Genomic DNA, 15455 nt, shown 5'->3' with positions numbered 1-15455 from the left:
TGTGAGTTGCCCCGACCCCATAAATACTTCAAGGGTGCATATGTATGTGAGTCTGGGCATTCAACTCATTCTATAGCCAAAACTCCCTTTAACAGACATCTGACCCAATCAAGATAATACTTACTTACTTTAATTGACCATTACAGAAAATTTATTCCTCTAGCTGAACGTGGAAAGCACCTCGATCTTCTGCGCTTCTTCTCTAATTTGTGACACACAGTTTCGAGATGTCACTCTCCACTTCCCTTAGCGTTTTCTTTTATGGTCGTTTTCATAAAACTTTTTGCTAAAGCTTTTTCAGCCAATACAATCAAGACGACATGGTTGGGAAGAAAAGAAGTACTTTTTTTGGAGCCCAGTACGTATCTGAGTTTTAAATCAGGATAATTGCTGATTAAAACAAGTAAACACGCATTAAGATAGTCTGGGTCAAACTTTGTATTTCCACCACCATGGATGTATATCATATCAAAACTGCATCGAGATCGGTTGAAGAATTTCGGAAAAATTCACGATTATTTGGTAGAACGTTATATAGGGTAAAGACTTTTTGATTTTTTTTCTTAAAAATTATATCTTGTTGCACGAATGAATGAACTCTTGCCTACTAATGACTAAACTAACGTTTATTCCATTTAAATATTAAAAATCATCATACAAATCCAAAACGGAAAAATGTGTCAAGTCTTACAATTTTCACGAAAAGCCATAAAACCTATGAACAAAATGAGATATTGACAACTAGCCGAACCGGGCCCACTCCGCAGCCCATTCTTTAACGCTCTTATACCTTTTACTTGAGCCCTATATTGCAATGGTCGTCAATATATAAGTCCTGTTTTGGTAGAGTTTTAAGATTGGGACGTTTCGCCCCGAATGTGGATATTGAATTCGTGGCATTGAAGCGCAGAGGTAAGCAAGTCCGCCAATGATGCTAAACGCGTGGTCTCAAATCCTGGCGAGAACATTGAAGAAATGTTATGTGGTGGTTATCCGCTCCAAATTATGTGAGGTACTATGCCATGCATAGAAGTCATGTTAAAACTTCTCCCCATAGAGATGTCGCATTGCGGGACGTCGTTGAGGTCCTTTAAAATTGAACTTAAACTTGAATCGGACAGCACTCATTAAAATGTGAGAAGCTCGCCCCTGTTCTTTAATAAAATGTTCATGGGCAAATTTTTGCTCTACTCCGTTATATCTTTCTTTGGACTCCTACACCCAGAGAAAAGTTGATACCAAACGTCCTCATTTTAGTCCCATACGGTATTGATAGTAAAGTAACATCGTATGGTAGTAGTACCATTTGGTACTAGCATTACTACCGAACTGGTATTTGTTTTAATACCAATCTGTTATTGGTTTTAATACCAATTTATTATTGGTTTTAATACCAATCTGTTACTGGTTTTAGCACCAGACCGTTATTGATTTTAGTTCCAAACAGTTGTTGTTTATTCCAGCCCCTTTTAAGCCAAAACAAAACCATTGTTTATAATTTTTTGAACGGGTTTTTACGCACTCAAATTGTATTAAAACATTTTATTTATTTGTTTAACAAAAATTGTATAATGGCGTTAGTGTTTTATGTACAAAGCTCAACAACACTTCTGGCGCAATAACATGAATACAAATGTAACGCCGCAAATTCTTAAAAGCCTCCTTTGTCTGGTATTGAATTGATACCAAATGGTATTAAAAATCTTTGCAAAGGACGAGAACAAAATAATATTAGGCGGTATTGGCAAAGTACCGTCAGTTTTCTATCAGTGTATATTGTAGTGGGTAAATATGTCCGGTTTGGGGTGTATTTTGGCAGTGAGGTGGCCACCCAGACACTTGGGCCATAAAGTAAATATAAGTTTCGTGCTATACTCTCAAATACTTTTTATAGCAGCCCCATATTACCATAGTCGGTAAATAAGTCCTGTTTCATTGGAGCCCTATATTGTTTTTATTGGTCTTTATATCCATTTGACGGGCAGTGTTTTCACAAAATTTAATATTTCTAGCTTTATTGTAAAACAAGTAAAAAGACATTAAGTTTGGCCGGGCCGAACTTTGGATACCCACCACCTTGGGTATATATGTAAACCCCCTTTCGTCACAATCCATTGAAAATTGGATAACTTATGCTCCCAAATTCGGCACGGACATTGAGTGCTCTAATAAATATAGGTCACTGTTGAATTTTCTAATTCAAATTTCAACAAAATCGGTTAATAAATAAAGCTTTTATGGGCTTCAGACTCTTTATCGGCAGATCGGTCTATATGGCAGCTATATCTAAATATAGTCCGATCTGGACCATATTTAGGTGCTATGTTGGGAGACCTAAAGCTACTCACTGTTTCAAATTTCAGCGAAATCGGGTAAAAAATAAAGCTTTAATGGGCTTCAGACCCTTTTAACGGCAGATCGGTCTATATGGCAGCTATATCTAAATATAGTCCGATCTGGACCATATTTAGGTCCTATGTTGGGAGGCCTAAAACTACCCATTGTTTCAAATTACATCGAAATCGGTTAAAAAATAAAGCTTTTATGGGCCTCAGAACCTTTATCGAAAGATCAGTCTATATGGTATATATTGGGTTGCCCAAAAAGTAATTGCGGATTTTTTAAAAGAAAGTAAATGCATTTTTAATAAAACTTAGAATGAACTTTAATCAAATATACTTTTTTTACACTTTTTTTCTAAAGCAAGCTAAAAGTAACAGCTGATAACTGACAGAAGAAAGAATGCAATTACAGAGTCACATGCTGTGAAAAAATTTGTCAACGCCGACTATATGAAAAATCCGCAATTACTTTTTGGGCAACCCAATATATCAAAATATAGTCCGATCTGAACCATATTAAGGTCGGATGTTGGGAGGAACAAATATGGTCCGATTTGGCCCGTTAAAAAACTTAACCAGCGTGCACTAAAAAGACGTATCTGTGCCAAATTTCTGTTCAATATCTCAATTTTTTAAGGCTGTTGAGTGATTACAACAGACGGACGGACAGACACACGGACATCGTTAAAACGTCTTAGAATTTTACGACAATCCGGAAACTGTTATTTCGATGTGTTGCAAACGGATTGACCCCCTATCCTACGGTGGTGGGTATAAAAAGGTACAAGAATTAGTAACTTCCATACTTTTTAGTAGGATTTTTTTTTAAAGAATCAGTTTGTGATTCACTCACATGACCCACTTTAATGTTTTAACATATATGCCAACATTTTGCGATATAACTAATTATTATTTAAAGACAATTATAATGTCTACGTCTACTCGAAACAAACCCATTTTCCATTTTGCAAACGATATTAGAGACAACGCGGAAAAATATTCGCACACTTTTACATATTTTAAGGTGGCAGTCAAGCAATGGCTGGTCCTAGCCTACCTCTTAGGGTTGTGGTGGCTCTGATGGTGGTGGTGTTGAGAGGCTCCTATGACCAATAGACAGACGACCCCTAAATGGCCATTTTTCCGCCAACATGCAACCAAACAAACCTTCGCTTAGTTGACGTTGAGTAGTCATCGATTGAAGTTGGATATCGCGCGCGTATTCTGTTCCCAGTCGGCTTGTTTTCGTGCGAAAATTAATTTTTCAAAAAAAAAAAACCCAATACCAATCGGTTTTTTCCTTGACTGAAATATTTAGAACGTCTTAAGCTGGGCAATAATATTCACATACAAAATTACTACATCTACAAAATAAATTGTAGATATGTAGACAAATATTACTTTGGGTGAGTTCTAAAATAGTCTTGCGGGAGGGAGAGAGAGGAACTTTAGGAATGGGGACAGACAAGTTTAAACGGAACTGCGGTAGCATGAATGCGTCTAACTTAGCGAAATTTGATTAATTATCATTGACATAAAGGTGATGACAGTCAACAAAATGGAATGGCTACAAAAAAGTTTTAATAAATGTTTGGTAAATTTAATTTTGGTTTCGGTTTTTTCAATGGAAGCTTTGGCATGGAGTCATGTGTTTGTTTATTGCAACTCACACACTGAGTGATAACTTTGTTGTTGTTTTGGACAAATCAGATGATTCTCATAGTTTTTGAGTGAATTTTTAATTACTCTTTAGGTATGAGAGTGAGAGCATGCATATGAGAGAGCGAACATCGATTTTTTTTTTTTTTAATTTCTAATGTGTTCATTGACTTTTTGTTAAATTAAATACACAGTGTTTAAATTGAAGATATTAATCAAAGCAGTTTTTAAACTATTTGAAGTAAGGCATTGGGAAATCTATCAAAATATCCTATTCAACCAAAGACAATTTTTTAAACCCACCACTGAAGGATGGGGATATATCCATTTTGTCATTCCGTTTGCAATACATCGAAATATCCATTTCCGACCCTATAAAGTATATATATTCTTGATCAGCGTAAAAATCGAAGACGATCTAGCCGTGTCCGTCTGTTTGTTGAAATCACGCTACAGTCTTTAAAAGTTAAGATATTGAGCTGAAACTTTGCACAGATTCTTTTTTATACCCTCCACCATAGGATGGGGGTATACTAATTTCGTCATTCTGTTTGTAAATACTCGAAATATTCGTCTGAGACCCCACAAAGTACATATATTCTTGATCGTCGCGACATTTTATGTCGATCTAGTCACGTCCTTCCGTCCGTCTGTCTGTCGAAAGCACGCTAACATCCGAAGGAGTGAAGCTAGCCGCTTGAAATTTTGCACAAATACCTCTTATTAGTCTAGGTCAGTTTGTATTGTAAATGGGCCATTTAGGTCCATGTTTTGATATAGCTGCCATATAAACCGATCTTGGGTCTTGACTTCTTAAGCCTCTAGAGTGCGCAATTCTTATCCGATTGGGATGAAGTTTTGCACGACGTGTTTTGTTATGATATCCAAAAACTGTGCCAAGTATGGTTCAAATCGGCGAATAACCTGATATAGCTCCCATATAAACCGATCTTGGGTCTTGACTTCTTGAGCCTCTAGAGTGCGCAATTCTTATCCGATTGGGATGAAGTTTTGCACGACGTGTTTTGTTATGATATCCAAAAACTGTGCCAAGTATGGTTCAAATCGATTCATAACCTGATATAGCTGCCATATAAACCGATCTTGGGTCTTGACTTCTTGAGCCTCTAGAGTGCGCAATTCTTATCCGATTGGAATGAAATTTTGCACGTGGTATTTTGCTATGATATTCAACAACTGTGCCAAGTATGGTTCAAATCGATTCATAACCTGATATAGCTGTCATTTAAACAGATTTGGGGACTTGACTTCTTGACCCTCTAGAGGGCGCAATTCCTATCCGATTTGGCTGAAATTTTGCAAGACGTATTTTATTCTTACTTTCAACAGCTGTGTCAAATAAGGTTCAAATCGATTCATAACCTGATATAGCTGGCATATAAACAGATCTGGGGACTTGACTTCTTGACCTTCTAGAGGGCGCAATTCCTATCCGATTTGGCAGAAATTTTGCAAGACGTATTTTATTCTTACTTTCAACAACTGTGTCAAATAAGGTTCAAATCGGTTCATAACCTGATATTGCTGCTATATAAACCGTTCTGGGATCTTGACTTCTTGAGCCTCTAGAGGTCGCAATTATTCTCTCATGACCATCAACATACGTGTGTATTATGGTCTGAATCGGTCTATAGCCCGATACAGCTCCCATATAAATCGATCTCTCTATTTTACTTCTTGAGCACCCAAAGGCAATTCTTATTCGAATTGGCTGAAATTTTACACAGGTCTCCAACATATAATTTAATTGTGATCCAAACCGGACCATATCTTGATATCGCTCTAATAGCAGAGCAAATCCTTTCTTATATCCTGTTTTGCCTAAGAAGAGATGCCGGGAAAAGAACTCGAAAAATGCGATCCATGGTGGAGGATCGCATGATTTGCAAGCGTTGCTCGTTAGTAAGTCTATTCATGATGAAATGTCAAAGCATACTGCGCATCTTTCTCTTTGACACCATGTCTGAAATCCCACGTGATCTGTCAAATACTAATGCATGAAAATCCTAACCTCAAAAAAATCACCCTTTACTATCCTATACATGTGCCGTTTTCGATACAATGAAAGCAAAAAAACCTAACTTTCATTTTTATAAACTGTAACAATGTGGTACGTTACGTAGCACTTATACTTATATACTATAATTTAAGATAAAAATTCCTTAAGCAATCCTAAGGAACGGAGGTGGGGGATTGGCCTTCGTAATACACCACCATACAGTGCAGTATAGACCCATCTCGCCTGTCCGGTACTGCCGAGATAGAGCTATACAACGTGTACATACCGCCAGTTGGTGGCTGTGTCCCAATTAACGGCCAGTAGCCCATAAATGGGCTACTATCTGGCCATAATCGGCATTCTCCCCTAGGTAACGACCAGCGGGGTATAGCTCTGGCAGAGCAGATTGAAGGCTCTTCGTTTTGCAAGGTGAATGAGGATGACCCCACTAGACTTACGAATAGCAGCTCGCCAGACATTTCCATTGCATCCACTGATCTCCTGAGTGACGTATCCTGGCAAGCCGTCAACTCTTTGGGGTCAGACCACCTCCCCATAATTCTCACCATCAACCAACCATCCGGACGAGCGCCGGACGTTTATCAATCGGAAGAAGGCCGAATGCGCTGGCTTCAAAGAGTACACCAATAGCCGCTTCCGTGACTGACATGGAAGCCCCTCGGATGTGCTAGTTGCCAAGAGGAAACTCCGAAACATCATTAACGCAGCAGCCGCTCGCTTTATACCAGCCGGTCGACTACCCCAAGTGCGGCCCAATTTCCCAGCGCAAGCAGTGGTACTCGGGTGGGATTCGGTGTACGGACGCCGCAATCAGCTAGCTGAATCTGGAAATAAACAGGGTAGTCAACGAACAAAAGTGGAAATTGTGCCTGGAAGACTTGGAGCAATTAACTTAGGCACCGGTTTAGGCAAGCTGTGGTCTACTGTTATGTCACTCTCGAACCCCGGAGAGATGCGCCAGGTTGTTCAACCGTCAATTTATTGTGCATCCCGAGAGTGACAGGGCAAGGAGGAGGAGAGCCATTCGTCGTATCCGTTGTCTCCGAGTCGATGGACAACCATCATAATTTACCTTGGTCGAAGTTACGAATGTCATCTTTGGTGCCAAATCATCCAAGGGGGACCCAGGCGGAATCTCTACACTGATGCTGAAGAATCTGGATTTACCCGGAGTTGAGTACCTTACTACTGTCCTCAACCTGTCTCTAAACACTCTTATATTTCCCGATGTCTGCAAATGTCCGATCCTCGTAGGAGAATTTCCATTCGCCGAGCATCAGCCTGAATTTCGAAGACTGCGTAGCACAACAACTGCTTTGCATGACTTCACCGCTCACATTTGGCGTGACTTCAATCAGCCCAGGCCATGTGATAGGATGGTCCTTGTGGCACTGAACCTATCGGAGGCATTCGACGCGGTCAGCCATCCAAACTATTTGAGGACATCGCCAACACGTCTCTCCAGCCAAGCCTGAACCGCTGGGTCTCGAATTATGAAACAGGGAGTTCCTCAAGGCGGGGTGATATCTACGGCACTGTTTAACCTCTACCTATCCTCCATAAGTCATGCAGCGCCGGTGTGGTCTCGTCAGCTCTGTGACGCGGTGGAATAATATTCAGATCTGACAGAATGCCGCTCTTCGAACTGCGACAGGTTCTCATGTGGACCACCTAAATCAGGAGATAGTTACCGAGTGCATGTAGTCATTGGAGAATGACCGCCTTCCGTGGCATATAAAGACATTGACCTCCCCTGGCAAACCAGAGTAGTTCTGGCTTAATTACGTTCCGGCAGATGCAGCCGCCTCAACGACCACAGAGCAAGGATTGATGCCGAAGTGCAAGAAGTATGTCGATTGTGACCAGGGACCACGTGACCTGTTTAACTGCCCACTCGACTCTGGACGCACCCCATTTTTGTCGCAGAGTTCCTGGATCTGGACACTCAACAGAATCAAGTAGACTAAAGGTAGAACACTACAAACTGCTACAACAGCAATAACATATAGGTGCCATATAGATCGATCTGCGGAATCAGGGTCTTAAGCCCATTAAAGCCGCATTTATAACCTGATTTTGCTGAAATTAGGGAAAGTGAGTTAAATTGTGCCACCCGATGTCATATAGCCCGATCTTCCGACTTAAGGTCTTAAGGTGCATTTATTATCCTAAAAGGTGCATTTATTATCCGATTTTGGGGAAATTTAGAACAGTGACTTGGATTGAGCCAACAGATATCCAAACTAAGTGTGGTCCACTCAGACCACATTTAGATATAGCTGCCAACTATGTTTGGATATAGTTGCCATATAGACCGATCTGTGGATTTAGGGTGCATTAGACATATTTATGATTAAGGTAAGACTAGAGTGGCAGTTAGGAAGCTACCGTGGACCGTGGTAACCTCTGCTCCACAGCATGTCCGCCTATGACGCAGAACGTCTAGGTTCAAAAACCGGTGTGAACATCAGCAACATTTTCAGCGATAGTAATCACTTCCCTAATGCTGGCTACGTTTGTGGTGTGTCGTGCGACGTTAAAACTTCTCGGTCAAGTGGTATCGCTATGCGGCACGCTGTTTGGATTTGGCATAAGAAATGAGACTCCATATCATTGAACGAACCCACGACTACCGCAACCGACTCATCTATCGGGGCGACCATCTTTATGGTTAATATTTATTTTAAATTCAGTCACTCTAAAAAAATTACCGTGTATTGAAAATTTCTTTTCCTTATGGGTGTGTAATAATAAAAAGAAACATTGGGCATACCAAAAATCCGAATCGCTGAAGAGATGGCACACCTTACAACTGCTTACAATTCTGGGGCATATTAGAAAGCAGGCAAGTTGCCAACCTCTCTCTCTCTAATTTAAAATTCAAAAATATCCATGAAATATCACTCTTTTTTCTATTGTCAATCATTAATTGAAAAAATACTTTATGTGCAAATAATGTCATCACAATTCAATAATTCATTCATATTTTAATTGTTAAATAATTTTATTGTGGTTATTATGCAAATATTGAACTCATCAGCAAAGCCCAAATACAAAGACAATCCAAAATACGCCATCTATCATAGTTATAAATACTCGTAGGACTATATAAAAAAACAACGTCACAAAAACCGAATAACAATTTAAAACTGGCTCTTTTAACACAAAACAAAAAAAGAAGAAGCTATTATGTATATATGTATGTACATTTGTGTACACATATGTACGTGTTTGTGTGCACATGTGTTCATTTATTTAGCATTCATTAGACTTTTGTTTATTGATCAACCGAACCGATGTGTGAAGGCGCCGCCAGCGCCACCGCCGCTGACGATAACGTTGATATGCCATAGAAAAAAAAAGACAACTTAGCACTACAACTCAAATTCATTGTGCAAAGTTACCAAATAATGTTCTAGACTTATTATTGACATTGTTTGTAGTGGCAACAGGTGTGCCAAAACCGCATTTATTCGGTTTTAACTAAAAAATTGCCGGTTTCTTATAAAATTTTGCACAAATTTTCTGAGAAATTTGGCTTTCATGGAAAACTGAGGAAGCAGTTCACAAGGGATCCGATAAGGCATATGGTAAGGACCAGGTAGATATGTTGTTGGTCCCACAACTTATGAATAAAGGCCTAAACAGAATGAGAAAGTTGTAGAGCATTTCGTTGAAAAATGCAACTCTGCAAACAAATGTTAAAAAAGCAACTCGCAAAAGTTAAATAATTTTTAACTTTGACGATTAAAAACACTACTTAAATGTGGCAACACCGAATAAAGCTCGGTTTCAAGAGTCAAAGTTGAAAACTTTCTAACTTTTTCGCGTTTTTTTTTTTTTGTGGAATTTTTGTACAGAGTTGCTTTTTTGCAACGCGACGCTCAAAACCAAAGCTCAACGTACTCATTCTGTTTTGGCCTTAAGATATACATTGGTGCAGGGCACGACACAGGGGAGCATTTTGTCGGCACTTTTATGGGTGAGCACCATAAGTGTGGTAGCCACCTACAGTGGCGTGACGCTGACACAGTCTTGGATTGACGAAACTCTGCTATTGTCAGCTGGTAGTTAGAGGTGGGCATTCTAGTTCCTTTTTTTATTTGCTACCCCTTGTTTAATTTTCTTCATAAAAACAAAAAAAGCTGCCACGACATTCATTTCATGTGGTTGCCACAAATCATTTATTTTCCACTCACCTAAATCACAACGTACCCAGTTTTTGCCTATTGAAAAAGTTGATGATTTTATTTAGTTGTTGTATGAAGGTGAAAAAATGGTATTTTACTCAGCTGGTCAGCATGTCCACCTATGGCGCTGAACGCCTGGGTTCGAATCCTGGCGAGACCATCAGAAGAAAAATCGGTGGGTTCCCCTCCTAATGCTGGCAACATTTGTGAGGTACTATACCATGTAAAACTTCTCTCCAAAGAGATGTCGCACTGCGGCACGTCGTTCAGACTCGGCTATAAAGAGGAGGCCCCTTATTATTGAGCTTAAACTTGAATCGGAGTGCACTCATTGATATGTGAGAAGTTTGCCCCTGTCCCTTTGTGGAATGTTCATGGGCAAAATTTGCATTTACATCTAATAAAAAGGAACTATAGAGCTAATAGAAAGAAAGATATGGAACTAGTTCCAGCAGTTCCTTACTTGGATAAGTTCCAATGAACTAGTTCCATCCGGAACTACCCAAATTTTCTGGTAGTTTATGCTACAGGTATGGATCAAAGTTAGATGACACAACAGGTCTGGTTATATTCATTGAGGACCCAGAGACTCAGTTATGTTTCCGGCTGCTTGATCATAACATGGTCCTGTAGGCGGAAATCCGAGGGATCATGAAATGCTTCAGTTTATACAGTTTTAACACGAAGTAGCGTGTGAATATAGCCATTAGAGCTATAACAACAAAAAGGATAATGTCACGGGGGATCTTAGAGTGTAAGAAGGACATTAACGCCTTCTCTGTCAATGTCACGATCCGAGCCATAGCGGAGTAAAGGGGAATAAGAATCCCGGCTGTATATACCAGAATAATGCCATCACTAAACATGATGAATGCGAAGCAATTTTTTTTTTTTGGGTCATCACTAACGCATATGATCACTACGTCTCTCGCAGTACAACAAGCTCCATTGATATAAACGATATTGGCTAAAAAAACCCACCCTGTGTCACCCCAGAGTATTAATTCCACCTCGGAACCGCTTTCGCATTAAGTGTTCCCCATATCTGGTTTTTATCCATATCCTCTCCATTGTGTCATCGTGCTGACTTCCGCTATTAAACTCTACGCCGCTACGTCCAGGTCGATATTCTTCCTGCGCAGTACTTGTTTGACGTATCTCGTTACCGCCTCCCATCTCTTCTCGTTTTCTAAGATTCTTTGAACTATTGTAGCAGGCAAATCATCGCCAAATTCTGTTACCAATTCCATGCGTCTTTCGACCCAGCGCCCTTAGTGACAGAAGGTGTGCTCTACATCTCCTGCAACTTCTAGCGTCTCAAAAATTAATTTTCTAGAAGGGCACTTGTCCATTCTATGAAGGTATTTCCGGAAGAAACTATGAGTTATCATCATTTGTGTAACGTAATAGTTGAGGTCGCAGAGTTACCCACCTCTCCACCTACGTACATCGGGGATAAGTCGTCACATTCTTCTGTCCGCTCTCTTATTAAGCCACATTTTATACATGGCCTTTAGGACTATCGGAAACATTCCTGCTGTCTGTAGTGACAGGCCCCTAATTTCGCTTCCATATGTTAGGAGCCTATTGAATGTCTCCATAAAGAATCTGCTCCTGCTTGGGAAAAAACCCTCTCATGTTTGCCATCAGTCGACTAAGTTGCGTCGTTATCCTCGAGAGCTGGATTTGCTCTGCAGAAGTCAGCTTTGTATACAGTCGGATCCCTAGGTCTTTATCAGTATGTCGTCTATGAGCTTATCCACTTCCACTGAGATAGTTTCTTCTCGTTAGGAGTAACAACTCCTGCATCGCAAGTTGCATGCCGTGGGAGTTCAGCCAGTAAAGAAGTTCTTAGCAGTTTGCGCTCTGCATCGTACCCGTCTCTTGCCGAAATGACTGCAGCGATGTCGTCAGCATATCCTACCAGAAAGGTTCCGCTTGGTATTTCAGACAGCAGTATTTCATCATAAGTGGCATTTCAGAGAGTCGTATAGAGTTTTTCAATAAGGAATTAACAACTTTTTTTTTTAAAAAAGGAAAACCATTGGATACATTACAAAAACTTTATTATCGGCTTGAAGTACAATCAAAACATTTATGAATTGAACTCAATTTCGTTCATATAGCTACCGCGGACACGTTTTCATCTGTCAATACGTTGGATCTAATTTTCGATGACTCGTCCACACATTTCAGAGGAAACGGTTGCTATTTAACGTTCAATGTTGGCCATGAGCTCTCCCAATACATATTGACCCTTATATCTTGGCATAGATCAATGACTTGACGTAGCCCCAAAGAAAATTTAGAAGCGTCAAATTGCACGAACGTGGCGGCCAGCCGACTGTGCCATTTCTTGAGATAACACGATCATTAAGCTAACTCTCTAATAAATCGATTTTACGTGTGCTGTGTGGCTATTGCATCGTCAATCACAACATTACTTCACGTGTGGCAGCACAGAACGACAATCTCTTTCAAGCGTCAAAGTTGAAAATTTTTTAACTTTTCAGCGTTGCTTTTATAGGATTTGTTTGCAGAGATGCATTTTTGTAACGCATTGCTCAAAAACAAAGCTTAACGCGTTCATTCTGTTTCGGCCTTTAGTTTGACGCAGTTGCTTCATTTCTTAGCTATCGCATCTTTCTGCAAGTGTACTTCGGTTCTATTTTCCTTGGCAGTTTAAAGAATGATATAACGAAGAGGTAGCATACAGCAAACATCTGAGTAATATTTTTTCTCGCGAAGTGCACTATCTTTCAATGAGTTTTGGTTGTGTGTGTGCATTATAGCTGAGAACCATAACACACACACACAAGGTATGGCAACACAGAATGACGCTTATTTTCAGTCGTTAAAAGTTGTTTAATTTTTGCCCGTTGCTTTGCAAGGGGGATATCAATAGGTGGTCTCACGCGACCAGCTATTAACAGCCAGCCGAGTTTGACGGTATTAAGATGTCAGATTTTTGTTTACATTCTCTTTGTTATTATCTTCTTTCTCACATGTTCTCCACTAATGCACGCACGGGTATAAATACACATACAATTTGTGTGCACAAATTTGTTTGCGTGTGTTGGCAAAACGACGATCAGCTTGATGGCAAGATGGCGGATTGCAACATATGATTTGTGGTTGTTGTACAAATGAGACTACCTTTAATTGTTTCGCCATGGTTGATTTGGTGGATATTTTTTTGCAGAGTTGCATTTTTCTACGCAACGCTCAAAAGCAAAGCTCCGTGCGCTCATTCTGTTTTGTCATGTCAGAAAAAAAAAACATCTGATTTAAATATGTTTACTGTTCAAAGGTTGTTTTGCAGTCCGCAAATTAAAGGAATTATTTTATTAAAATCGTATTAAACTACATTATTGCCAATTTCCATTGAAATTAACTTTGGTTAAGTCATTTCCAATAAACTGATTTTTAGAAAATCGTGCGCAGCAAAAGGCACAAGGGATGTAACTCAACCAAAACAACGCTTGTGGCCGCATTAGATTGCTTAAGTACGCATGAGTGTTGCGCGTGGTATGTAACTCCAGCTTAAGTCCTGGCATGAATTTGTAGCATCCCCTCTTTTTTTGGTACTTAAGACCTATAACAAGCCGATTACTGGCTTAAGTGTATGTTCATAGTGGCAAGAGGAGGATTATAAAGGCCTGGTTATGCTCTCGTAAACATACCGTAAATGTAGGAACACGTGTCGACCGTGCCGACCGTAAACGGAATGAAGAATTCAGTAAAAACTAAATCTTACGTTCCGTTTTCGTGTCAGGTGATAAAATTTAAAGTTTGAAGATATTTCAAAACCAAAAATTTATGTTTAGAAAACTTCTATTCTTCCTATTCTATTTTTCTGTGAAATTTATTACAATTTATTGTTAATAATAAAGGTTAAATAGGTAGTCCACCATGAAAAGGTGGACAGTCTGTCCTGTCCTGAAAAGTAAATGTTGTGCAAAAAGTGCGACATATGTAATAACAAGAAATTACAAGAAGAGATTTGGGGTAAGCGCCAATACGGTGCTGTCGTATCCTCAAATCCGTGTTAGCACTATGTCGTGAAACTGGGTTCTATTCAGGGTTTCCACAAACTCCTCCACGCACTTCGACCTCGGCCTTGAGGGCCGCCATATACACATATTGATTTCGACCCGACACGCGATGATAATAAATACCACATCAGTTGAAACTCTGAACTCCAATTTGTTTGGTCTTCATCGTCATTACGAGAAGCTCAGCTGGGCGAGTCCACAGGTTGCGATTAGTGAAAGTCTTTGTATACGGAGTAGTTGCAATTGCAGTAGCGGACAATCAGCAGTATCGAAGGCAGAGTCTTCTTGAGAGGTCGGTAGGCAACGACTCTTGCTTAAATACTAAATATTGGGTTGCCCAAAAAGTAATTGTGGATTTTTCATATAGTCGGCGTTGACAAATTTTTTCAACGGCTTGTGACTCTGTAATTGCATTCTTTCTTCTCTCAGTTATCAGCTGTTACATTTAGCTTGCTTTAGAAAAAAGTGTAAAAAAGTATATTTGATTAAAGTTCATTCTAAGTTTTATTAAAAAATGCATTTACTTTCTTTTAAAAAATCCGCAATTACTTTTTGGGCAACCCAATAAATACTTAACTAATGGCCATAACGTTCCCGCGGAGATCGGTGGGCGAAACGAGCTTGACGAGAATCGCTGCCTCCACATACAAATGTAGCTACAACATCAGCAACAACAACTGATTTCGAAAACTGTATATCCCTTCCCAGAATTTCTTTTGCGTCTATTGTTATGTCACATAGCTCTTCCTGCAATGTTGTGTGTGTCGTAGTATAGCCCCAATCCCGTCCCTGTTTCCTGAAACCCCCCTCAGTCTGCCCACCGCATCCATAGTGTCCAGAAGGGAAACTTGGCTCTATTCTGTCTTCCCGTGCGTTTCAGGGGGGTAACTGTCGACCCATCTCCTCCTTGTTAAATACCCTCTCAATATTCGAGAAATCCGCCATCGCGTACTTCTTCAGTTGGAGAGACGTCTCAACTTCTCGCATCACTGCGTGGAGGGCCGTTTTCTCCAACCAACCCTTGAGTTATGCCTGAAGTCCTTCGGCGTCAGATCTCTCTCACCTTCAAATTTTTTTTTTGTTAAAAAAAATAGTTTTGTTTGAAATGTCAAATGCTGCGTAATAAACAAAATTGGCTCTTTACATTTACGATTCATTTGTTTGACAT

General features: G+C 39.8%; 1 protein-coding gene across 1 annotated transcript in view; it reads left to right on the top strand.

Annotated features, from left to right (window-relative positions):
- The window catches only part of LOC106081713 (translation initiation factor eIF-2B subunit beta), a 51129-nt gene that overhangs the window by 34304 nt on the left and 1370 nt on the right, over positions 1-15455 (top strand). The gene's annotated exons all lie outside the window — the stretch shown is intronic.

This window comes from Stomoxys calcitrans, chromosome 4 (assembly GCF_963082655.1).
Source record: "Stomoxys calcitrans chromosome 4, idStoCalc2.1, whole genome shotgun sequence".
Taxonomy (NCBI): Eukaryota; Metazoa; Arthropoda; class Insecta; order Diptera; family Muscidae; genus Stomoxys; species Stomoxys calcitrans.
Note: the sequence above shows the minus strand (reverse complement) of the source record. Positions and strands in the feature narration are given on the sequence as shown.